Source organism: Malus sylvestris, chromosome 16, assembly GCF_916048215.2.
Source record: "Malus sylvestris chromosome 16, drMalSylv7.2, whole genome shotgun sequence".
Taxonomy (NCBI): Eukaryota; Viridiplantae; Streptophyta; class Magnoliopsida; order Rosales; family Rosaceae; genus Malus; species Malus sylvestris.
Window position 1 is genome coordinate 23,127,776 of NC_062275.1, and position 24,469 is coordinate 23,152,244.

Here is a 24,469-nt window from a genome sequence, read left to right on the forward strand (position 1 = left end):
CATTTTGGGAGGGTTCAGCTGGGATTTAGTTGGGTACAACGGTTACAAGAGATTACGTATCTCTTTGATGCGAGCTACAAAAGTGGGTTTACTCTTTGGGTTATTAGAGAGGGTATTTCCCTGAAGTGAGAGAGTGATCTTCATTAGTTGAGAGAGTGTACAAGGGGTGTATCCTATTGAATACGGACTCTGTAAAGTCCAGGTTTAAGTGTTTGCCTTTCCTTATCAAATATTATAATTGAATCATTGCACATGCTCAATTTAGCTTTAGAATATACTCAGATTATAGGCTATTGCTGCTAGAGTAAATGTTCAAGAAGTGGCACATTTCAACTTAAATGTTTGTTCATGCATGTGCATTTTATATCTCTATTTGTGTTGCATTCTATGTAGTATGATTGTCTAGTCAGTTTTGTGCGCTGACTTCCAGATGTCTTGACACACAGATTAAGACAGCTCACATGGGCTGACTGACACCTTTCTGATGGTAGTCAATTTCTAGCCATTGATCTGCCTAGATCTCTTTTGCAGCTGACAAGTGTCCTTGGGACAAGTTAGCTGATGGAAATTTTGATTTCCTTGGGTATATTTGTTCCCTAGGAGGATTCAATTTGTTCTTGGGGGTTTAGAACTTAGTTTTAGAGAGAGAGAGAGAGTTGCCTTAAAGGCTTGAAACTTGAATCTCCTCCATTTATGAACCCTAACTGCCAAACCTTCCTCATGCATTAAACACCCAATCATTGTCTATTAGGGTTGCATTGTTTTAAGGTTTTGCATTTAAGTCTTGGTCTAGTTTTGAGTTTTAAATTCGGTTTTAGACCAAACTTTTGGATTCAAGTTAGATTCTTCCTTCAATTGTTTGACTAGAGAATCTGACTAGTCATTTGAATCTAGATTTCATGTGCATATATCATAAAATCATATCACATCATTGATCGTGTTGATCTTGGTGCCCCAAGGTGATGAGCTCATGAGGAGCTGCTACTTTGTGAAGACCGAAGGAGTTCATCTCGTGTAAGGCAAGGTTGCACAAAGGTAAAGCTGCTACGTAGATATGGATCTAGGAATTGAGCTTATGTGGTCTTTGTATGAACTTTTGTTTACACTAGTGAATTGGACTCAGTGGAGGTGAGTTTTTCTGGCCAAAAGTCTCTAGTGTTCAAGTTATGTTTATTGTGTCACACATCATATATACACATACATGGTACATATATCTGTTCAACATTTAAATGGTATGTACTCACTTGACACATTAATAACTTACAACAATCTATAGCCTTGCTGAGTAGGATAGTTTATCGACTAACAAATCTACCTTAGTTGACTAGTAGGCTTTACTAGTCAGTCTAGTAGATTATAATTTTTATATACAGGATATTCCATTTGATACCAATTTCAAACTAATTTGGATTTGGATATTTAACTCTGGAGCGGTTTTTACATGTAAGGTCAAATTTTTTGTTATTGTTATGAAACTGGAAGCACTCTTCGCCAACCACGTAAATTCTTGTTGTGTGCTCTTATTAACTTTACTTAGTGTCATGCATTGAAAGAATTTATTTCTTTCAATGGACTTGTTTGTCATGATGAGAGGGGTTAATTTTGACTTAGAACAAAATTGAATATTTTTGCTATAAAATTAATAGAATAAGTGGTCATGAAAATTGAATGGAAAAATGTTAATCTATGACTTCAAAGATTATTCTTTGTTGTTTGCGTAACTTTAGGCATTTTCGTAATATCCAGACAGTCCCTGCTTTCTTATATGTTTAGGATAATGCTAGGGAGATCAAAATTTTAAACTAAGTTTGCAAATCAAATGTTGTGTCACTTATGGGAAATAAACATGTTAATTAACACTTAAGTAATAATCCAATTCTCAACAATCACATCATTTGGTTTGCGAATTTAGTTTAAAATTTTGATCTTCCTAACATTATCCATTTATTTTTATTTATGTTACTGTATATGTGAGGTGTGGATTCCGTTATGGACTATGTGGTTCCATTTTGATATTTTTCGCACATACCTAGTTTTCCATATAAATACATGCCGGGTTGGCATGCATGTATATACATGTGATGTAGATGAGAACAACTCATGATCTTGGCTTGCTAATTAGACATGTACATGCATATGACAGTTTGGTTATCATTGTATGTAGACATAATTAATACGTAACGACCATAACCTGAAATGCTAATCAATTAATTAAGCAAACAAATATGAAAGTTGAAACAAAGAAGCATTCTATTCAAACAATGAAAAAGCATTTGTTTTCCTATAAAAGCATATACCTAGATTGCCCATATACTGAACCAAACTATATATTGAGCAGCATTGGAAATAATGAAGGCGTTCATCTATTTCGTGCTCTTCCTTACTCTGGCATTTGGCCCGATTAGCTACTATGGTTACATTCTTAGAAAAAAGCAACACCCTTATTACAACTTTCAAAATAACAACAAATTCTCAAATAATTAAAATACAAAACCTTTGTTATTCCAAAGCATATTAATAGTTTCAAATTGTTTTCTTCAAGGACTGCCTCCTGCATCACAACTAGACAAACACTAGCACAACTAAAGAAGGAGACTAAGATAAAGAGCCAAGCTTTGTTCATAAATTCATTCAAATACATCCTTCCCCCCCCCCCCCCCCCCCCCAAAAAAAACCTCCATAATTCTAGCATTTTAAAAGGCCTAGCCAACTGCTTAATTAAATGCTAACACAACTTCCTAGTCCACTAAAACTTCATAAATGATAATCAAGTCCCAACTCAAATACATAATTGAAACACAACTTACCAAAATACAAATTAGTAAAATATAAATTAGCCATTTAAATATGAGAGCTTAATGAATTTCTTTTTCATGCACTGCATCAGACTCTCCAGGTGAGAAAGAACTCACCCACGAGTTCACTGATTCAAAATCGATCCATAACCCAAAGTGCTGTAACCAACTTTTCTTCGCATGCTTAGTTTTCTTTTTCAAGCTAACAAACAACTTCTTTGCATAATAGAAAAAAATGGTGGTTATTTCCATAAGCTGCAATAGTTTATAAAGATTTCTTGAGGATGTATCAACTTCCAAATATTGCAATAACTCTTTTCGCTCTCCCATTTTTTTGGTTACGTCAGTGTGCATGAAGTCATACCAAACCGGATCATGAAACTCAATTGTAGGAGTAACTTCCACAACTTTAGGTTGCTCATGTGTGGCAATGTGTTGTGGCGTGCATCCATTTTTGAATCCTAACACCATATCTCTATTACCAGAAACCATCAATATGTTGCTGCTTGTTTGATCAACGTACAAGACTTCACATCTAAAGCACAAGTAGAGGCCAAAATATCCCTTGTAGAATCTGATTTGCAAACCCCTTCTTGGCATAGACTTGTTGAGTTCTTTAGTGATACAAATTCAATTGTTTTGTCCTGAAAAGTGTCGCGGTTGACATTCTTCAAGTTCACTTCTTCATTGTCAACATATTCATAAAAAATAGGTGGTACAATCCAATCAAAAGCACTAACCATTTGATCAAACTTGGGTTCTTTATCGCAATCAAATTTCATTTCACCGTATTGAGTTTCTTCTTCAAGAGAAATGCCAAGTTTATCTTCCTTACACCTAATTTCCAAATAAGAAGGCAAAGAAAATTGACTTACGTCCAGGTTTGAAACTTTGTTGATTTCAATTGGTGCTTCAACCTCAAACGCTAATCCTTCAGCATCATTTGGTTTGTAATCTTCCACACAATCCCTTGCAACCTTAAGCCAATTATGAAATCTTGTCAGCCCAAGCTTCCATAATTGATTTTTATTCCCTTGAGACGAACGGTGTTGTGGATTGTAAAACCACCTCAATTCTGCCTCATGATCAGAATTACTGCGTCTTGACCCACCAAGCTTCATACGAGCTTCTTGGTGTTCGATTCGCCTACTGAGTTGCTCAACTTGTCTTCGAAGTGCTTGAAGTTCTTTGTCTCTTTCATCCCTAGATTCCACGATGCTCATATGGTGCTCATGCTTTCCTCTACCTCTTTGTCCCACCATTTTACATAAACGGTGCGGAAACGACCCAAAGAACGTAGCAAAGCTCTGGTACCAAATGATGCAAGAGAAGCCAAGGATTCTTGAGGAGAGGAGGGATAGATGACCTGGGATTTGCTCAACTAGGGGCAATGGAGTTTGCACACGTCACTAATCGTGGATTCGCTCACACAACCAAGCCAAATGCTTGATTTTAGAAGGAAAAATCACTAATGATGCTGGAGGCAGGCCTTGAAGAAAACAATTTGAAACCATTAATATGCTTTGGAATAACAAAGGTTTTGTATTTTAATCATTTCACCTCCTTGAGTGTTAAGGTGGCATCATATTTTTTATTTTTTTTTTAGAAAGCGAGTAAATTGTTAGGCCCTGAACCTGAAGTCAATAGAAAAAATTTAACACCGCACTTGATGCGCGAATAAAAAGTAATGTAATAAGAACATATACATCTCTTAGTTTACATCATAATGTCTCACAACCAAACATTCACACTCTACTTATGTTACAAAATTTTTGTCTATACTTCCCATGAAAGTCTACTTTTCAGGTCTCGAAGTCAACAATTGTCAAATTATTCATAAGGGGCGAGCTTCTGGCTCATCAGGGCAAAAACCACAATGCATATAATACATCGGAATCAATGACGATGCATCAATGTAGTATTTCCTCTTCAGTCTATTATGTTAACCCAGTTAACAAATAACCCTGTTTCTCTTTTCATTAGTCATCTCGTCAAATTCCCAATCCCGAACCCAAACCCGAATAGATCGTTTTATCGGACTCTAACACAAGGGGCTTCGCTCCCTTATTTCTTGCATTTTGGGCTGAACATAGGTCTTTTTACCCCGAGAGTGGACTAAACTACTTTTAGTTTCATATTTCCACAAATCTCATACCTTCTCAATTTGGGACTAGTGCATGATCTTTTGTTATTCAATTCCATGGATCCTTCCCCACTGAATCCACAATACATGACATAGTTATCGTTCATGATAACTATGAAACAATATTCAAATGACATTCAAACCAATAATATTCTTCAAGAAACATCAGCCAAAGACAAGCTCAAGCATTTGAATCATGATATCATGTAGTCATAAAATTGAACCAATTAACATACACAATTGTGTGTATGAAACCGATTAATATACGAAGGTTCCCCGAGAATTTTCCTAGCTTGATTCCAAAGTTTAGCATGCTCCCACAATTTATGACGTCACCTTCACAGTGTGTCAATGTTTTTTTCATGAGTAACGTACTAGAGTTCCTAATCCAATAAAAATACAAAAGGTTAGTATATAATCCTTATATAGTAACCAGGTTATATTCCTTTTTATTTTGTTAGGGTCAAATACATTTCTTGTAGTCTAATTTGGTACCCTACTATATGATACTTGCACTCTTGTCCTAAATAATTTTCTGAGTTTACAAAACGCCCTTAAACTTTTGGGTATATACACCTTGGCCCCTTTATAAGAAATATATAATTGCCCCCAAAACTGAAACTATTTTTATAGTTCAGTCCTGTTATGAAACCAGCGGGTTTCATAAATGTTTTTTTCCCACAATATTGAATTCAACTTTCAAGCCAAAATACAATCCATAATGGTACAAACTAAGAACAATACTTGGCTACTAAAAGATGAGCAGGAAGTAACCTAATGTTAAGCGCCTATCATCACTCAAACTAGCCCAGTCAACATCTGTATAACCATCAATACTAAAATGACCATTCTTCTTGAATAAAATCCCTTTCCTCAAACTTGCTTTCAAATAAGTCAATATCCTCATAATTGCATTCATGTGTTGTTCTCCTGGATCATGCATGTATTGACTAACGACACTCAAGACAAAGCACAAATACATTAATCTTCCCATTAACCGTTGATACCTCCCTTTACCTACCGGTACTTGGTTTAAATCAATGCTTAGTTTCATTCCCTCTGCCAATGGAGTAGTCACAAATTTGAATGCTGATATGCCAGTTTCTTTTAACAGGTCAAGAATATACTTTCTTTGTGACCAAAAGATTCCTAGCTTGATCCTTGATACCTCAATCCTGAGAAAATATTTCAGAGACCCAAAATCCTTCATCTCGAATTCTGTACTTAAATATTTCTGCACACTCATCCGGATCATTACCGGTAACTACGATGTCATCCACATATACAATGAGTGATGTAAGCTTTCCATTCCGACATTTCAAGAACAACGTGTGATCACAATTACTTTCCTTATATCCAAATGCTCTCATAGACTTGGTAAATCTACCGAACCACGCTCTTGGGGATTGCTTCAACCCATACAATGATTTTCGAAGCCTGCACACCTTTTATCTATGCATATTTGGAACGTTACTCCCTGGTAGGAGCTCCATGTAAATCTCTTCTATCAAATAGGTATAATATACAATCCTAAGCCTAAATAAATAGGGAAGAATAATTACAAGAGATTACAAAGATGTTTTTCCTACATTACACGGGATCCATCCTAAACTAGAAAATCCTAAATTATAGGAAACTATAAAAGTCAACACACACTAGATGAACTTTGAATCAAACATCAAAATTTCTCTAAATCTCATCCATTTTAAATATGCAGAAATTCTAGCAACCAAAACACAAGTATTCTTTACCTTAATGCCTTCAGTTAAGCTCCAAAATGCTCAAATCATTCATGAACAAGTTTGAAATCAAAGATTTGAGTCTAATTAGTCAAAACCCCTAAATGAATTACTCAAAACTAATTAATAATCCTCAAAATTTACCTTAGAAAGTTGGGTTTGGTTTACAGATCATGCAGGTGAAAACTGTTCGTTATTCAGACGTCAAGATTACTAGTTAGGAATTTCGAGAGTTGAGAAACCCTTCTATTTTTCTTTTTTGTTCGTACCAGCTATAAGGAAGAACAAGAATATGGGGTTTATCACATATGTTTGCCGGCTCATCTCTTCCCCTTAGACTTTAGAGGCCTATTTCGAATTGTCATCGTACCACATGACAAAAATCCAAATCCAAATTCATTTTTCTTGTTTTCTTTTTGTCTTCTCACTTTTTGTCTTCTCTTGTTTCAACAGCGCTCATATGCTGGGTTTTCCAGCTGCTGACCCGTGGAAAGCCAGGCTCTCATCTACTACCCCCTTAAAATGCTATGAATTCTTCATACTGTACACTATCTTTATCGTGTCTCACAAAAACTCACCCACCTCTTTCAATCATTCACTGTCGGAGGACTCACCCGCTTGGCCGTCACCCCATTAACCTCTTTAGAGATCTCCTCTTCAAAGTAAGAGATAAAACAGTCATACTCATAGGCCATCCTAGGGAACACTTATGTTCATGTATAATGCAATGGCAATGTCATTTGCACTAACATTGCCAACGGTAATGCTAAATACCTTCTCTATGCCCCAATCATTCAAGCATACTTCTAGACACTACCCAATGTCATCACCCTTGTGATAAACTTGGACAAAGTTTAGGATTCTCTTATGCAATCTCCAATTATTGTTCGAAAAATGGCTAGTGACAACCTTGTAATTTATATTTTGGATCAACGTCCAAGTATCAGTAATGTTACTTACCCAAAATCCCTAAATCACACTTTTCATTTTTGCCTTATCCATTAAAAATAAGTCCAAAACCACCACTACCATCTTATGCCTTTAGGAAGTTTTTAATTTGGATTCAAGTCATGGATTCAATCCCTTAAGTCTTCTTGATCAACCACCCTAAATGTCATCTCGGCCATGCCATTGTAATCCACTTCATTTATTTGAAATTAAGTAATAATGTTCAGGTGGATACACACATTCAACAACTTGATCAGTACTTGAAAACTTTTGAGGAAGAGCTGCGTGGTACTGTACTTTTACTCCATTTCCATCTTGTCAAGTCTTTGAATTGTATGCAGTTTATACCACCCGGTTCAAGTCTTTCATTTTTACACTTAAGATTACCTGCGAGGACATAATTACTTCTTCCTTGCGTTATGTATTTTACCAAATTTGGGTATGTATTTTCCCTAATTTTGGTAAAGGGGCATTGTTTGGGCCCAAAATACTGGCTTGGGCCGAGTTTAGAATTGTTCTCAGCCCGAAAGCTTTGCTCAAGGACGGCCGTGTCCTATCAGGATGTGGTAGTTGAATCCTGATACAATAAGGAGTCTCGGCAGGATGAGGATGTTGAAACTTAGGAATGAATGCGACCTGATAAGGGATTGAGTACAAAGTCCTAATAGGAATAGGACTAGCAGAGATAAGATTGGATCGGGGTAAGGAGTCCTAATTTGAGTATAGTTTTGATTCGATTAGGAGCAGGTTTGCTACTATAAATAGAGGGAGGAAGGCATCATTCAAGGCCCCCTCCAATTCAACACACAAATTGCCCTGCGCAAACTCTTTCAATAACCTTGAGATTTTTTTTTTTTTCTGTCAACACATATTCAGTTTGGATAAACAACACTGTGAAGGCAACCGGTGATACCTTCAGTTTGGATAAACAACATTATCGCCGTAGAACCAGCCGACCGCGGAACACATTCAGTTTGGATAAACAACATTGCGTCGAAGCCGACTGGTTATTTATCCAAGTCTCGGTCGAGAGAGACTTTCGGGTCTTTATTGGCAAAGGTCAGTGTTACAGTTTATTCGGGCTCGGCACATTGAACGCCAAGTTGTTTTATAATTGGATACTCACAAGTAAGCATTAGAGTTCGGCATTCTGACGGCCGAACCACATTTACCATCAAGTCATATATCTGTTTTGAGTATCTGTGCCCCTATACTCTGGTGTCGATTCGGCGTGCTTATACCCTTACAAATATAATCATTGTGACCGAATCCGGTGCCGACGGTTTGTGAACTTCGCAAAATTAGCAGCCTTGTCTTCAGGCTCTAGAACCCAAAGGTCGAGACGTGTTCCTTCCTCGGCCGTAATCGTAAGATCGAGAAGTCAACCATGCGCTCAACGCAACATCAACACATTTTACTCCTTGGTCGAGCTTGACCGATGAGTTGGCACACCCCTCATCAACCGAAGGACGTAGTTAGCTCATTAGTTACTCGGCCTGCGCGCCACGTAGGCTTGGTAGTTTTTAGGTAAACATTTTGGCACGTCCGGTGGGACCAAGTGCTAAAACTACGAAGTTCATGACCATCGAGACACGATCGGTTAAAAAGAAAATAATCATGGGAAAGTAAATGATCGATCTACCAGTTCAGAGTCCTAGACAAAAAGTGTCACATGCGCGAAATCCCCCCGTTGTTGTGACCCTTAAGGCTGCAAGTGTGACACGCTGAGAAAAGGAAGTTTGTCTCGGTACCCAGTCCTGAAACACAGAAGTACCCAACTGAACTGCAGGCGTTTTCATTGAAGGAATAGTGGAGGACTGCGACGAAGACGGTGGTAAAGGCTCTGACCCTCCAACTAGGTCATTTCTTCGAAGATAACTTGACGAGCAATCTCGGCAGGTTGAACAAACAGTTATCCAAAAAATGAACTGTTTGCTCGAGGTAATACGAAATAATGGTAAGACACACACTCAATTGCTTAAATTATTAATTAGCAGAGTTTTCATATGGGGATTTGTTGATCAGTCTCGACAATTTCCACTCAAAAGTAATCCGCTACAGGCCGAAGTAGGATCCACTCGGCTCAAAACAATTGACTTGGAAAAATATGGAGGATCAAGTAGTAGGTCAGATGGATCCGACCAGAGAGTGGAAGTAGCATCCGTCGATATGATCGTGGTTCAAAGGATGATTGATTCGGCCATGAAAAAGGGGCTGAAGTTTCCGAAATTCATCCATCCATATCCAGCTTATGTGGAAAAATTCGAATATCCTAAAGGCTTCAAGATCCCAGATTTCAACCTTTTGGCTGGAGAATCATCCTTGTCCTCGTTTAAACATGTGGCCGGTTCACTGCGTAATGCGAAGATGTCAATAGTGATTTCCATAAACTGCAACTATTCCACTTTTTGTTGACGGGCTCAACATTCGCATGGTATATCAACCTCCCACCTAATTCCATCCAAAGTTGGGAGGAGTTGGTCGAGAAATTTCATGAACAATTTTATCGGTTGGGGATGGAAATGTCAGTTTCTTCATTGGCTAGGATGGCTCAAGCATCTGATGAGTCACCAATGGACTATCTTACAAGGTTGAAATCAGCCAGGAATTGGTGCCGAGTACCTCTACCTGAAGTCGAATTTGTTAGGCTTGCTCTGAATGGGCTAGACGTGGAGTACATAAGAAATTCCTGGGGGCAAACTTTCGAGATATATATGAATTAGCCCAACATGTCGAGCAATATGATTATTTGCTCTGAGAGGAAAAGATCTCGAAGTCCCCATCCTGGGGAACGATTTACAAAAATCCCACTGTCAGCTACACATCGGCCGAAGGCGAAGATTCCTAATACGTCAGTGTGGACGCGGCCGAGATAGTAATAGATAAACCATATGTTTGCAAGGCATTGACTCAAATTAATTCCAAGGATGCCAAAACCCTCTTGGCCACTGAAGAGACGGGGAAAACATCAAAAGTTTACACTTTTGATATCACCAAGGCCGATGCAATTTTCAACCAATTGTTGTTAGCAAAGATTATCAAACTTCGGCCAGGACATAACATTCCCAAGGCCAAAGAGCTTAAAGGAAAGACATTTGCAAGTACCATAACTCGACTAAGCATACCATGAACAACTGCGTCGTGTTCCGTGATGATATTCAAAGCTGGATTAATAAAGGCAAGCTAAAGTTTCCTGAAAAACAAATGGCGGTCGATGTTGATCCATTCCCTTTGGCAACAGTTGGCATGGTAGACTCCCATTTTTCCAAGAGCAAAGGGAAAGGGAAGGCCGAGTTTGTCCCAACACAACACGTCCCAAAGAAAAACTCTTAGCCACGACTCAAAATTGATCTATTTTCCAATGAACTGCCCACCGAGTTTTCGGGACCGACCGTAGTCGAATCTATGTCAGACTCCAATGCAGAAGAAACTGACAGGCTGATGGTTTTGTGCAGCAATTGTAAAGCACGTATTGTATTAACCGAACTGAATGAGAGACTACCTCAGACTCAACACCACAAAAACCATCTAAGGCCGTGACGACACCTCCAAAGAAACTTGGCGGAGGCCAGCACCAGAAAGTGTTCGATAGGCTCGGCCCTAAAAAACAGACAGATGGCCCTACCTCGGCTAGATGGTGTCTTGATTTCAACACGTCGTTTTATAACGAGGATTATTACTCGTGTAATTCCAGCAGTTCAAGTTTATCGACGAATAAAAAAACCTTCAAGCAGTCTGAGCCATGCGACCAACGTTGTTACAGTTACAACTCTCCCACTAAGATGTATACTGCACTATCCAAATCTCAAAAACGTCGACGCCAGCGGATAAATTGCATGGCTCGACGACAAGCAGCCCAGATCGTTTCGGCCACTAAATGGCAGCCAAAAGAAGCGGATATGATCAACAAACCCCAACAATCATAGCTAAATTACAAGGGCGAAAGGGAACCGATCGTGACTTCAAAACCACTATTGAAGAGTCCGAGAAGCGCATCAAACTCCTCATTTGGCCTAGGGAGATGAAAGTTCATTTCGAACAGTTTGGGAAAGACACCGAAGGCAAACTTCCCCCGTTACCCCCGCAAAAGCCATTAATAAGAGTTCGACAAAATCTACACCCTTAATTCCTCAGCGAATCCTTGGAGTACATGAGAGAGTTTCATAAGAAATATTATGCCAATGATTTGTATGGCCTACCCAAGACATGTCAAGAAGCTCTCGACCTGGCATTAACTTGTCTTGATGCTTCTCAAATTATCCAAAAAACCACCAATCCAACAATGAAGGCCAGGTTCCAGCACATACAAGAAGTTAAGGTCATTGGCTTCGAGGTTGATCTATACACGGACATTGATATGGCCAATCTTCCTTTTTCTCTTGAAGACCTTCAATACTTACGACACCACTTTGAACTCTCTTCGGTGTTACGACCGATGAAAAAGATCGGGTGGCACATCTGGACGCCTACCTAGACACAAGGGATGCCCGGATTGCCTATGAAGAACAAGCCCGTAAAGCATTGCAGAGGCAAAGTCAGACACCATAAATGAACGGGCTCGAAGACGATAGTCAGAACGAAGCAAGGTCGGGTTACATATCACAAGAGCAAGTACCTATTAAGGCATACGATGATCAGGCCGACGATGCTCTAACGCACAATGTTGTAGTCCTCGATAACCCGGAATACGACGACCAAGATCCGATAGGCCCTTCAGTCTTTGAGAACATGGAAATCAGCATGGTTCATGTTCTACCTGCTGAATTCCAGCCAACTGCACACCAACCAAATTTCTTGGATGGTGATGTGGTTGCCGAAGAAGCAACACAAGTTGATTTCGTTGTCACCGCCGAAGATGGACAAGCAAATAACGACGACAAACTTAAAGTAGCTTTGGCCATATTGTTTCCCCACTCATCCTTGGTTAATCTTCAACATTTAAAGTCGTTGTATGTCACGGCTCACATTGAAGGTTATCTAATCTCTAAAATTTTCGTCGATTATGGGGTGACGGTTAATATCATGCCCATATTCGTCACGAAAGCATTACAACGATCCAACGACAAACTCATCCCATCAGGAATAACCATGAGCAGCTTCGTCGGTGACAAATCCCAAACCAAATGAGTGCTCCCTTTAGAGGTAAACATTGCAAGTCATAATCACATGACAATATTTTTTATCATCGACTCCAAGACCGAGTATAATGCATTGCTCAGTTAGGATTGGATTCATCAAACGAATTGCATTCCCTCTTCTTTATATCAAGTTCTCATCTTTTGGGACAGAAAATCAGTTGTGGTTCATCCGGCCGACAATCAGCCATTCGAAGCCAATATGATTCAGGCACAGTATTACGATGACCATGTCAGATATATTACCCTTCAGGGTTTGAACGAGGAAGGGTGACCAACTTGAATTTCGGTCCAGAAAGCGATCGAGGTAGGTGTCGGCGAGAGTTAGGTTGGCCGATCTAATCGCCGACATTGATGCATGAAGAAAGACAGGACAGACGCCAAGCCACGATTTCATCTACCATGGAACGAGACTGTTGGCCCACTAGTATGCTATTTCCCAACACCCAAATTCAGGCGTCAACTTAGTCGAATTTTTTGCCGAATGAGACAACGGCCCCATACTATCACTAGACAAAGTTCAGGCTGTACCGCCCGAGCTCGAGGATAGTCAACCTCAAGTTAAAGATCCATTAGAGGAAATAAATGTTGGAACGACCGAAGAGCCACGACCTTTGTTCATTAGTGCTTTGTTACCCCAACATGTAAAAATTAAGCTTTGTAATTTGCTTAAAGAATTGAAGGATTATTTTGCTTAGAGTTACCATGAGATGCTTGGTCTAGATCGCACACTAGTTGAACATGAATTGTACATCAAACCTGGGTGTAAACCATTCCGCCAACCACCTCAACGATTCTCGACCGAAGTACAACTCGACATAAAAGACGAACTCCAAGCATTGACACTCTCCCAACCTCCATTCTCAATTAATTGATTATGTTGATCAGTTTTATATCCTTGCCCATAAGACACACCAAATGTAGGGACACTTTGCATTGTGGACCTTTTAATATACTGCGACATAAGAAAAGTAAGATTCGCCATTTGAGCTTGAAGATTAGCAATTGCCATGTCTTGCTTCTCTAGTACCTAAAATCAAAGATATAAAACTAAATCAAATATCAACAATAAAAAAGAAAAAAGAAAAAAAAAACAGAGTGATTAGCAATTTTACTAGTCCCCGGCAACGATGCCAAAATTTGATGTGGTAGAAACTAACACACAAATTAAACCCTATAAATTATGCAATCGTAGTACGAGGTAAGGATCGTTCTATTTCGGGGATTAGAAGGGATGCTAATCATATGCATACAAATTGATTTCCAGTTATTTTTTCTATAAACCATGAAAGACAATGCCCCAAATTAACTGTGAACAACACTAATTAACTCTCAGAGTTTCCTAAGTTCATTGAATTGGACTCAGCAACGCAACCAAATTATTCATCTCGAGTTCCCTAACTATGAAAAGCATGATAGAGATACATCTCAAAGATCATTAAGTTTTGTGAAAATCATACTCCTGCGAAGAATTTACTTAATTCAATCATGACTAGTGACTTTTACTACTTGCAAATATCAGTTCATAACGATTAGGTGAAATTCCCTTATATTCTAGCATCAAATCCCTGCATGCAAACTAAGTGTGCACCCTAATAAACATACAAGAATAAGTTTTCTATATAGCAGATAAGTAAATCGCATTCATGTTTTATGAAACAATAACTGGATGTAATCAATTTATATAAAATATATGATCATGGCTTTGAATTCACCTCTAGCTAAAAGGAAACTTAGTTACACATGTTCATCATAACTGAAAAGCAATCTAAAATAAACATTGAAACTTAAAGCAAGTATAGAAAGAACTCTGAAAATTCCAGCAACTTCAATAGACGAATGGTAGGCGCGGCACCTCCTAAATCTCTGCAGGAATTTCATATATATAGAGGAAAATGGCTGAATCCAAGGAGGAAAGGGTTTTGACATTTTTGAAATATTTTAGGACTCTAAAAATTAGGTAGAAAGTGTTGGAATGTGATTAGGATTCCTCCTTGCAGCTAGAGATAAGATAAGATAATGTTGGATAAGATAGGATAAGATAAGATAAGATAGGATAGGATAAGATAATGTTTCTCTCCAATTAGGATTCCTCTTTTTTGTCTAATTCCTTGCCTTCCAAGCCTCAACTTTAATTTCTCCAGATTTTAGCACATGTCTAGCACCATTTAAACACCAACAACGTTCAACCCATATGCTATCCACGCATGCTATCCAATCAAAGTACAAGATTGCTCGAAATTGCTCCATTGAGCTATTTATTGTCATCTTTACCATCTCGACCTACAATAATACGAAAATAGCATAAATTACCAAAATAAATGGAAATTAACTAAGTAAATGCAAAGAAATAAGATAACAAAGTCGCATAAATATGCTCCTATCACAATCCAAGTCCAAAACTGCTCCAAATTGCTCTATTTTCCCATTTATTGTCATCTTTACCAACTGGACCTACAATAATACGAAAATAACTTAAATTACCAAAATAAATGGAAATTAACTAAGTAATTGCAAAGAAATAAGATAACAAAGTTGCATAAATATGCTCCCATCAAATTCCCCCACACTTAACTTTTGCTAGTCCTCGAGCAAAACAAAGAAAACAAAACAAAACATAAACCTTCCAACAAGAACCTTAGGGATTTCCAATGAAACATGACATGTTAGAAATCATTACTTACATAGATTTTAGCCATCCTTACTCTTGAGCTTTTACTTAATTGCAGTAACGAGTTACTAGCTCGCATTTAAGCAATTAAAACAACATTTGAAAGTAGTATCATGCCTTAGAGAATTCACTCAATTCCTCACCTGATATAATCTCTATTTGAAAGTGGTAACTGCAATAACGACTTACCAGCATTCACATATGTTATAACAAAGAAGGCACTTTCTGAATTTTATTAATACAAACATGTATATACTCATACCAGGGATTCCATATGCTTGTACCAATTTCAAACTCCACATATTGAATCACATAATAATCAAGATAAAATTCTAAGGGTTGTAATGGGGCTAAGGTATCAGCTAACAAAGAAAGGTTAAGGATAAACAAAGGTGCTTAAAGTAATAGTAAGTAAAGTAATGAAATCAACACTTAAAATTCAACTTTTGATTGCAGCACCCAACTATAAACACAAAAGGGAGATTCGTACAACTTGAGGGTTAAATTCACTTTTTTGGACCCTTTTTCAACAACCAACACTTATGAACTCATTCTCACTTCTTTTCAACCTTTTTTTTTCTATTCTTAACTTTTTTTTTTCAACATTTTTCTTCTTTTTTTTTTCTTTTTTTTTCCTTTTTTTTTTTTTTTTCTGTTTTCTTTGAAACATTAAACATAAGAACTAATTCACCGAATTCAAAAGAACAAATCCTTTCCCCACACTTATTTTTCTACAAATCGTAAATCAAAAGGAATTCCCAACAAGACATGCATCACTATTCTTTAAGAACAAGGGTATGGATATTCCTGTACTAGGCTACGTAGGGATAATGCAAGCTAACAAAGAAAATAAGCTAAATAAGGCTCAAGGGGGTTAAACCTACAATACATATGCAAGTGATAAGGCTTTTTGGCTCTGGTGGTAACTAAACAACTTCATCTTGTTATTTGTTATGCAATTAATTTTATGCTTTAAGCAAAACTAGCAAGAGTTCTAGTATTTGGAACTAAAATGATGAAAAAACATTCCAAGTAGCAACCAAGCAAAGAAATAATGAGATCATGCAACGACTTTAGAAAACAACAATATCACAGATTAATAACTCTCTAACCAAAGAATAGGCTCTCACAGGGTTGTAGCGTTAGTTTGAGTTTCTTCCTTCAAGCATGTTACAAAAGCTGATTTTTTTTCCTTTGTGATTACATGTGATTCGTAAATGACAACTACAACTAAGTATTAACCAAAGAGAATATCAAACTTCCACCCATGTTTATAACTTTCTGCAACTTTGCAGCTCGATACGTTGAATGGCTAGCGAACATCGTCCCTGTTTTAAAGAAAGTGGTGCCCTGCGCATCTATATTGATTTTTGAAATTTGAACTTGGCAACGCCTAAAGACGAGTATCCAATGCCAATTTCAGATTTGTTAATCGACGCAGTGGCACACCACAAGATCTTATCCTTTATGGATGGACATGATGGTTATAACCAAATTTTCATCGTCGAAGCTGATATCCATAAAATCGCTTTTCGTTGCCCTGAGGCATTCGGCACATACAAATGGGTCGTCATGCCATTCGGCCTCAAGAACGCCGGTGCCACATACCAACGAGCCATGAACACTATTTTCCATGATTTGTTTGGTACCATCGTCGAAGTCTACATCAACGATGTTGTAATCAAATCAGAACGTCGGCATACACATTTGGATGACCTCCATCAGGCTTTCTTGTGTATGCACTGGTACAATCTTAAGATGAATCCCACCAAATGTGCTTTTGGCATATCAGCTAGCAAGTTTTTAGGATTCCTTGTACATCATCATGGTATTGAGGTATACGACAACAAGGCTCGCGCAATCATCAAATCTCCATCCCCAATGACTAAGAAACAACTACAATCATTGCTCGGCAAGATTAACTTTCTTCATCAATTTATTGCTAATTCAACCAGGAAAATGAAAGCCTCCTTCACGCTTTTGAAACTTAAGGATTCTGACATCTTCAAATGGTGTGCAAAACACCAAGAGGCATTTACGCAGATCAAGGTCTCCCTAACAAAACTCCGCCTATGTAATTTACATTGCCGATCCCAAGCCCGGATAAAGGAGGAGGGGGAGGGCGTCAGGTAGTCGACAGCCGGCACTCCATGATCACGTCGAATCCTTATGAAAATGAATCCAGAACAAAATCGCGCTAAAGCTAGGGCGTCACCCGTAAGTGGCGCGTTGTGTGGCCCGAGCACAGTGATAAGTGAGCAAGGGTTGCTGTATCTCCATCGGCACCCGGATGCAGTGTTAAATGAGTAAGGGGGCCGTAGAAACTTCTTTTCGAACGACTCCACTCAAAGTTGTTTGGGAGCATATGCTCCTATCAACTTTACACGGGACACACAAAAGAAGTACTTTGATCCTATTAGACGGGGGAGGGTGAAGAAGCTAGGACAGAAGGGTAGAGTTCAAGAGAGCAAAATGCGTTTAGGAACGTGTAATATAGGAACCTTAACGGGAAAATCTATGGAAGTAGTGGAAGTTATGGTGAGGAGAAGGATAAATATTATGTGCCTACAAGAAACTAAGTGGGTTGGTAGTAAGGCAAAGGATCTAGAAAACTCAGGGTTTAAACTTTGGTATTCGGGCACAAATAGAACAAGAAACGGTGTTGGCATCATCGTGGACAAGACCTTGACACAAGATGTTGTAGATGTCAAGAGGGTAGGAGATAGAATCATGGCAATCAAGATTGTAATAGGACAAGAACTTATCAATGTGATTAGTGCGTACGCACCTCAAGTAGGGTTGGATACGAGTTCGAAGGAGAAATTTTGGGAAGACCTTGGAGACTTGGTGCAAGGAATTGCTCAGACGGAGAAGTTATTTATAGGAGGAGATTTAAATGGACACGTGGGCAGGGAGACAGGCAACTATGGAGGTTTTCATGGTGGCCATGGTTTTGGGGAGAGAAACGAGGATGGGGAAGCTATCTTGGATTTTGCAATGGCATATGATCTCTTCTTAGCCAACACCTTCTTTAAGAAGAGAGAAGAACATGTGATCACCTACAAGAGTGGGTCGTCAAAAACACAAATAGATTTTCTTCTAATGAGGAAAGGGGATCGTATAACTTGTAAGGATTGCAAAGTTATACCAGGAGAGAGCGTGGCTAATCAACATCGCTTGTTGGTGATGGATGTACATATCAAAAGAGTGAGACAAAAGAACAAGACTTTGAAGTGCCCAAGGACTAGATGGTGGAATCTAAAAGAAGAAAAACAAGCCATTTTCAAAGAGAAGGTAATCACCCAATGTGTGTGGGATAGAGAGGGGGAAGCTAACCAAATGTGGGATTCCATGGCTAGTTGTATCCGAAAAGTAGCAAAAGAGGTATTAGGAGAGTCCAAGGGCTTGGCCCCACACCAAAAGGAATCTTGGTGGTGGAATGAGGAGGTACAAACAAAGGTGAAGGCTAAGAAGGAATGTTGTAAAGCCTTATACAAGGAGAGGACCGATGAAAATGGTGAAAGGTATAGAAAAGCGAAGCAAGAGGCGAAGAAAGCTGTCAGAGAAGCTAAGTTAGCGGCTTACGACGATATGTATAAACGACTAGATACCAAAGAATGAGAGTTTGATATCTATAAACTAGCTAGAGCAAGGGAAAAGAAGACAAGGGACCTAAACCAAGTGAGGTGCATCAAGGATGAGGATGGAAAGGTTCTTGCTACAGAGAACGCGGTTAAAGACAGATGAAGAGGTTATTTTCATAATCTTTTCAATGAAGGACATGAAAGGAGTGCTTCTTTAGGGGAGTTGAGTAACTCAGAAGAGTGTAGAAACTACTCCTTTTATCGTCGAATCAGGAAGGAAGAAGTGGTTGTAGCTTTGAAAAAGATGAAGCATAGAAAAGCAATAGGCCCAGACGATATACCAATCGAAGTGTGGAAAGTTTTGGGAGAGACAGGTATAACATGGCTCACTGACCTTTTCAATAGGATTTTGAAAACAAAGAAGATGCCAAATGAGTGGCGAACGAGCACTTTGGTGCCTATCTACAAGAATAAGGACGACGTACAAAATTGCATGAACTATAGGGGTATTAAGTTAATGAGTCATACAATGAAGCTCTGGGAGAGAGTCATTGAGCATAGATTGAGGCAAGAGACACGGGTTTCGGACAACCAATTCGGGTTCATGCCAGGGCGCTCAACCATGGAGGCAATCTATCTCTTACGAAGATTGATGGAAAGATATAGAGATGGGAAAAAGGATTTACACATGGTCTTTATAGATTTGGAAAAAGCGTATGATAGGGTCCCAAGAGACATTCTTTGGAGGATTTTAGAGAAGAAAGGAGTACGAGTAGCATATATCCAAGCTATAAAGGATATGTATGAAGGAGCAAAGACTGCCGTAAGAACTCATGAAGGACAAACCGAAAGCTTTCCCATAACTGTAGGATTACATCAAGGCTCATCCTTAAGTCCTTACCTTTTTGCGTTGGTAATGGATGAGTTAACAGGACATATTCAAGATGATATTCCTTGGTGTATGCTTTTCGCAGACGATATAGTGTTGATAGATGAAACTCAGGAAGGGGTAAATGCAAAGCTTAACCTTTGGAGAGAAGTGTTGGAATCTAAAGGTCTTCGCCTAAGCCGATCAAAGACAGAATATATGGAGTGCAAGTTTAGTGCAAATGGAGGCCAAAACGAGTTAGGGGTGAGGATCAGAGATCAAGAAATACCAAAGAGCGACCGTTTTCGTTACCTAGGATCTATCTTGCAAAAGAACAGAGAATTAGATGGAGATCTCAACCATAGAATACAAGCTGGATGGATGAAGTGGAAGAGTGCATCTGGTGTGTTGTGTGACCGCCGTATGCCACTGAAGCTCAAGGGAAAATTTTATAGGACGGCAATAAGGCCGGCGATGCTGTATGGCACAGAATGTTGGGCGGTGAAGCATCAATACGTACACAAAATGGGTGTAGCGGAGATGAAGATGCTTCGTTGGATGTGTGGGCACACGAGAAAGGATAAGATTAGGAATGAGGATATCCGGGGTAAAGTAGGAGTAGCCGAAATTGAAGGAAAGATGAGAGAAAATCGGTTACGGTGGTTTGGACATGTGCAAAGAAGGCCTACTGACGCTCCGATTAGAAGATGCGACTATGGGACAGAGGTTCAGGGCCGAAGGGGTAGAGGAAGACCTAGGAAAACTTTGGAAGAGACTCTAAGAAAAGACTTAGAGTACTTGGATCTAACGAAGGACATGACACAGGACCGAGCACATTGGCGTTCTAAGATTCATATAGCCGATCCTACTCAGTGACTTGGATTTTCCAAGTCTCCAACCGAGAAGTTTTCCTCACTCGGAAAATTAAGGGAACACTACCCCAACCTACATGCTCCACTCAGAAAGCTTCAACATACAAGCTTCAACAAAAGAAAATTCAAAGGACTTAGCGAAGAAGGTTTTGGTGTATTTAACACAATACGTTGAAATGAAGGAAAACTTATTTATTGATATCCCCGATAAGCTACAAATATGTACATATACATGAGTCAAAATAAATAAACAAGATGGAGCCTTCACAAAGGTTGCTTAGGAGAAGTCTCAGCAGTCGGTAGAGCCCCAGAAGACGAAGGCAATAAATGCCTTTGGAACAAACCCACAAATCTCTGATGATCAAGTAAAACCTGACCATCAGTTTCCTTCATCTGGTCAAGCTTCCTCTTCATGTTTGTAGCATAGTCATGTGCGAGCCGGTGCAACTGTTTATTTTCATGCTTGAGCCCTCTAATCTCATGTTTGAGACTCATCACTTCGGCCGCCAATGATTCAACTTGGCGGGTTCGAGCAAATAGGCGTTGGGCCATATTAGACACAGAACCTGCACACTGAACACTGAGAGCCAGCGAATCCTTAACAGCTAACTCATCAGACCGTTTGGAAAGTAGTCTGTTATCTTTGGGAGTGAGAAGGTTCCTGGCCACCACCGCAGCGGTCATATCATTCTTCATCACGGAATCCCCAACGGTAAGAGGACCAGTAGGGGAGACGAAGGATGGGCGCCATATGTTGTCTGGAGAAGGCGGGGCTGCCTCTTCAACAAGGTTCAAGTCAAAACGACGGTCGGAGGGGCCAGACATTTTCAAAGGTGTTGAAGAGAGAAGAAGTCGGACAAATCAAGATCTTAGAAGTGCAAGAATGGAGCTTCTACTGGTGGAGATTCAAGTGTGCTTTGGAACTTAATGCCAGCCCCTATAAAAAGCTGCACTCGACGGAGCTTCAGACATCGAAGAGGCGCCTGCTCAGAAATCGAAGAGGCGTTTGCTTTCTCAAAAGCTGGGCTGCTTAGAGACCACGAGGGTGATCTCATAAATCGAAGAGGTGTTTGCTTTCTCAAAAGTTGGGCTGCTCAACCATGAAAGCCGATCTCAGAAATCGAAGAGGCGCTCGCTTTCCCAAAAGCTGGGCTCCTCAGAGACCATGAGGGCCGATCTCAGAAATCGAAGAGGCACCTACTTTTCCAGCCTTGTCAGCACCTGTCACACGCACACTCAGCTTTGCGGAAATTATGGGTATTCTGTCGAAGACTTCTGGGGAAGTAGAAAACACATGAATCTTACTGTCCAATCACCCACTTCCCACACGCAACAATAGCTCATGGGTACCACAGATAACTTTGCCAAAGTTCTCTGCCAAAGTTGAGCACGTGAAGCTTGCAGCTCCCACTACATCGCTCTGACCAAGAAGGGTAAAAGAATAGCAAAGAAACAGCACTAACAAAGTTTAGACCCATAAATTTTGAAGGTCTAGCTACCATATTATTACCCACAAGGGTAAAGGAACAGTACCACTGCTGGATAATTGGAAAGTCCCTGTGTGTCAACCTCTGTGCCTCGTGGCAAGGTAGACTAGCAAACATGCCCAACCTTTACTCACATTTGAGAAAACACTCCCAATAAGATTGCTTGCTCCAAAATCGAAGAGGCACTGTCCTCCGAATCTCGAGAGCCAGACTCCCAACATGACTACTTTCTCAAAAATCGAAGAGAGGGTAAAGGAACAGTACCATTGCTGGATAATTGGAAAGTCCTTGTGTGTCAACCTCTGTGCTTCGTGGCAAGGTAGACTAGCAAACATGCCCAACCTTTACTCACATTCGAGAAAACACTTCCAATAAGATTGCTTGCTCCAAAATCGAAGAGGCACCGCCCTCCGAATCTCGAGAGCCAGACTCCCAACATGATTACTTTCTCAAAAATCGAAGAGACACTGCTCCCCGAATCTCGAGAGCCAGACCCCCAGCATGATTGTTTTCTCAAAAATCGAAGAGGCATCGTTCTCCGAATCAATCGAAGAGGCGCTCGCTTTCTCAAAAGCTGGGCTGCTCAGAGATCACGAGGGCCGATCTCAGAAATCGAAAAGGCACCTACTTTTCTAGCCTTGTCAGCACCTGTCACACGCACACTCAGCTTTGCGGAAATTATGGGCATTCTGTCGAAGACTTCTGGTGAAGTCGAAAGCACATGAATCTTACAGTTCAATCACCCACTTCCCACACGCAACAATAGCTCATGGGTACCACAGATAACTTTGCCAAAGTCTCTGCCAAAGTTGAGCACGTGAAGCTTGCAGCTCCCACTACATCGCTCTGACCAAGAAAGGTAAAAGAATAGCAAAGAAACAGCACTAACAAAGTTTAGACACATAAATTTTGAAGGTCTAGCTACCATATTATTACCCACAAGGGTAAAGGAACAGTACCACTGCTGGATAATTGGAAAGTCCCTGTGTGTCAACCTCTGTGCCTCGTGGCAAGGTAGACTAGCAAACATGCCCAACCTTTACTCACATCCGAGAAAACACTCCCAACAAGATTGCTTACTAAAAAAAATCGAAGAGGCACCGCCCTCCGAATCTCGAGAGCCAAACTCCCAACATGATTACTTTCTCAAAAATCGAAGAGACACTGCTCCCCGAATCTCGAGAGCCAGACCCCCAGCATGATTGCTTTCTCAAAAATCGAAGAAGCATCGTTCTCCGAATCTCGAGAGCCAGATACCACATACCACTTTTTCAAAGTGCTCTGACAGAGTTAAAACATGTGAAGCTGGCAGCTCCTACTACCGTGCTATGACCAAGCAGGGTAAAGGAATAGCATTACTACTTGTTGTTAGGGAGACTCCTATATATATCGACCTCCATCCCCAACGAACAGGCAGACCTGAAAAAATGCTTAACCCTTCCTCATATCTGAGAGGGCACTCCCAACGAAGCCTTTCGAAATATTCAGCTTTCTTTCCCCCCAATAATACCTCTGCAAACAAGCTATACTAGAGCAAGAATATCTCATATCATCAGGGTTAAAAGCAAAAGTATCCCATATCATGCTTTTTCCCTGTCTTTTCCTTTGGCCTTGTTTTTACCTGCAAGACAAGGAGAAAGAGAGCAATCAGTCAGCACTTGAAATCAAGCTCCCAACCAGGAACTGACTGCCTGGAAGCCCTTACCTGATTACTTACCTGGCATTGCTCTCGAGTACTCATCTTCAACATCTTATGTTTCCAGGGAAGATACCGCATCTGCTTGAGGAACAGATAGGGCAAGTGAGAAGGATACAAGGAAGCATGTGGAGACAAGCGTAATAGCACACGTGCCTATACATCCATTACTCTGTCAAAAGCAAAAGTATCTCATATCAGCAGGGTCGAACGTACTCTAGATTTGATGGACTTGTTTTGACCCTCAAATTCTTCAGTCGGCCTTATACTCTAGAGGAAACCAGAAAACCCTCCAGCTCAGTTCAAGAATAAGCCTGTGGAAAGTTACTTCTTCAAAAGCAAAAGTATCCCATATCATATCTTCTCATTTTTCTTCTCTTTATCCTTCATGCTGCTGCAAGATGGGGAGAAGGTGAACAATCAGCCGGAGCTCTGATTGCTTACCTTGTCTGTCACCTCTTTCAGCAGATCCCCTAGCTCGGCGACTTGGGGGACTCCTACTACATGGTTTGTATCGCGCTTGACCAAGCC

At 39.9% G+C, this 24,469-nt stretch overlaps 1 pseudogene; it reads left to right on the forward strand.

Annotated features, from left to right (window-relative positions):
- Positions 1-24,469, forward strand: part of LOC126609217 (PHD finger protein ING1-like) — an 81,944-nt pseudogene that overhangs the window by 17,316 nt on the left and 40,159 nt on the right.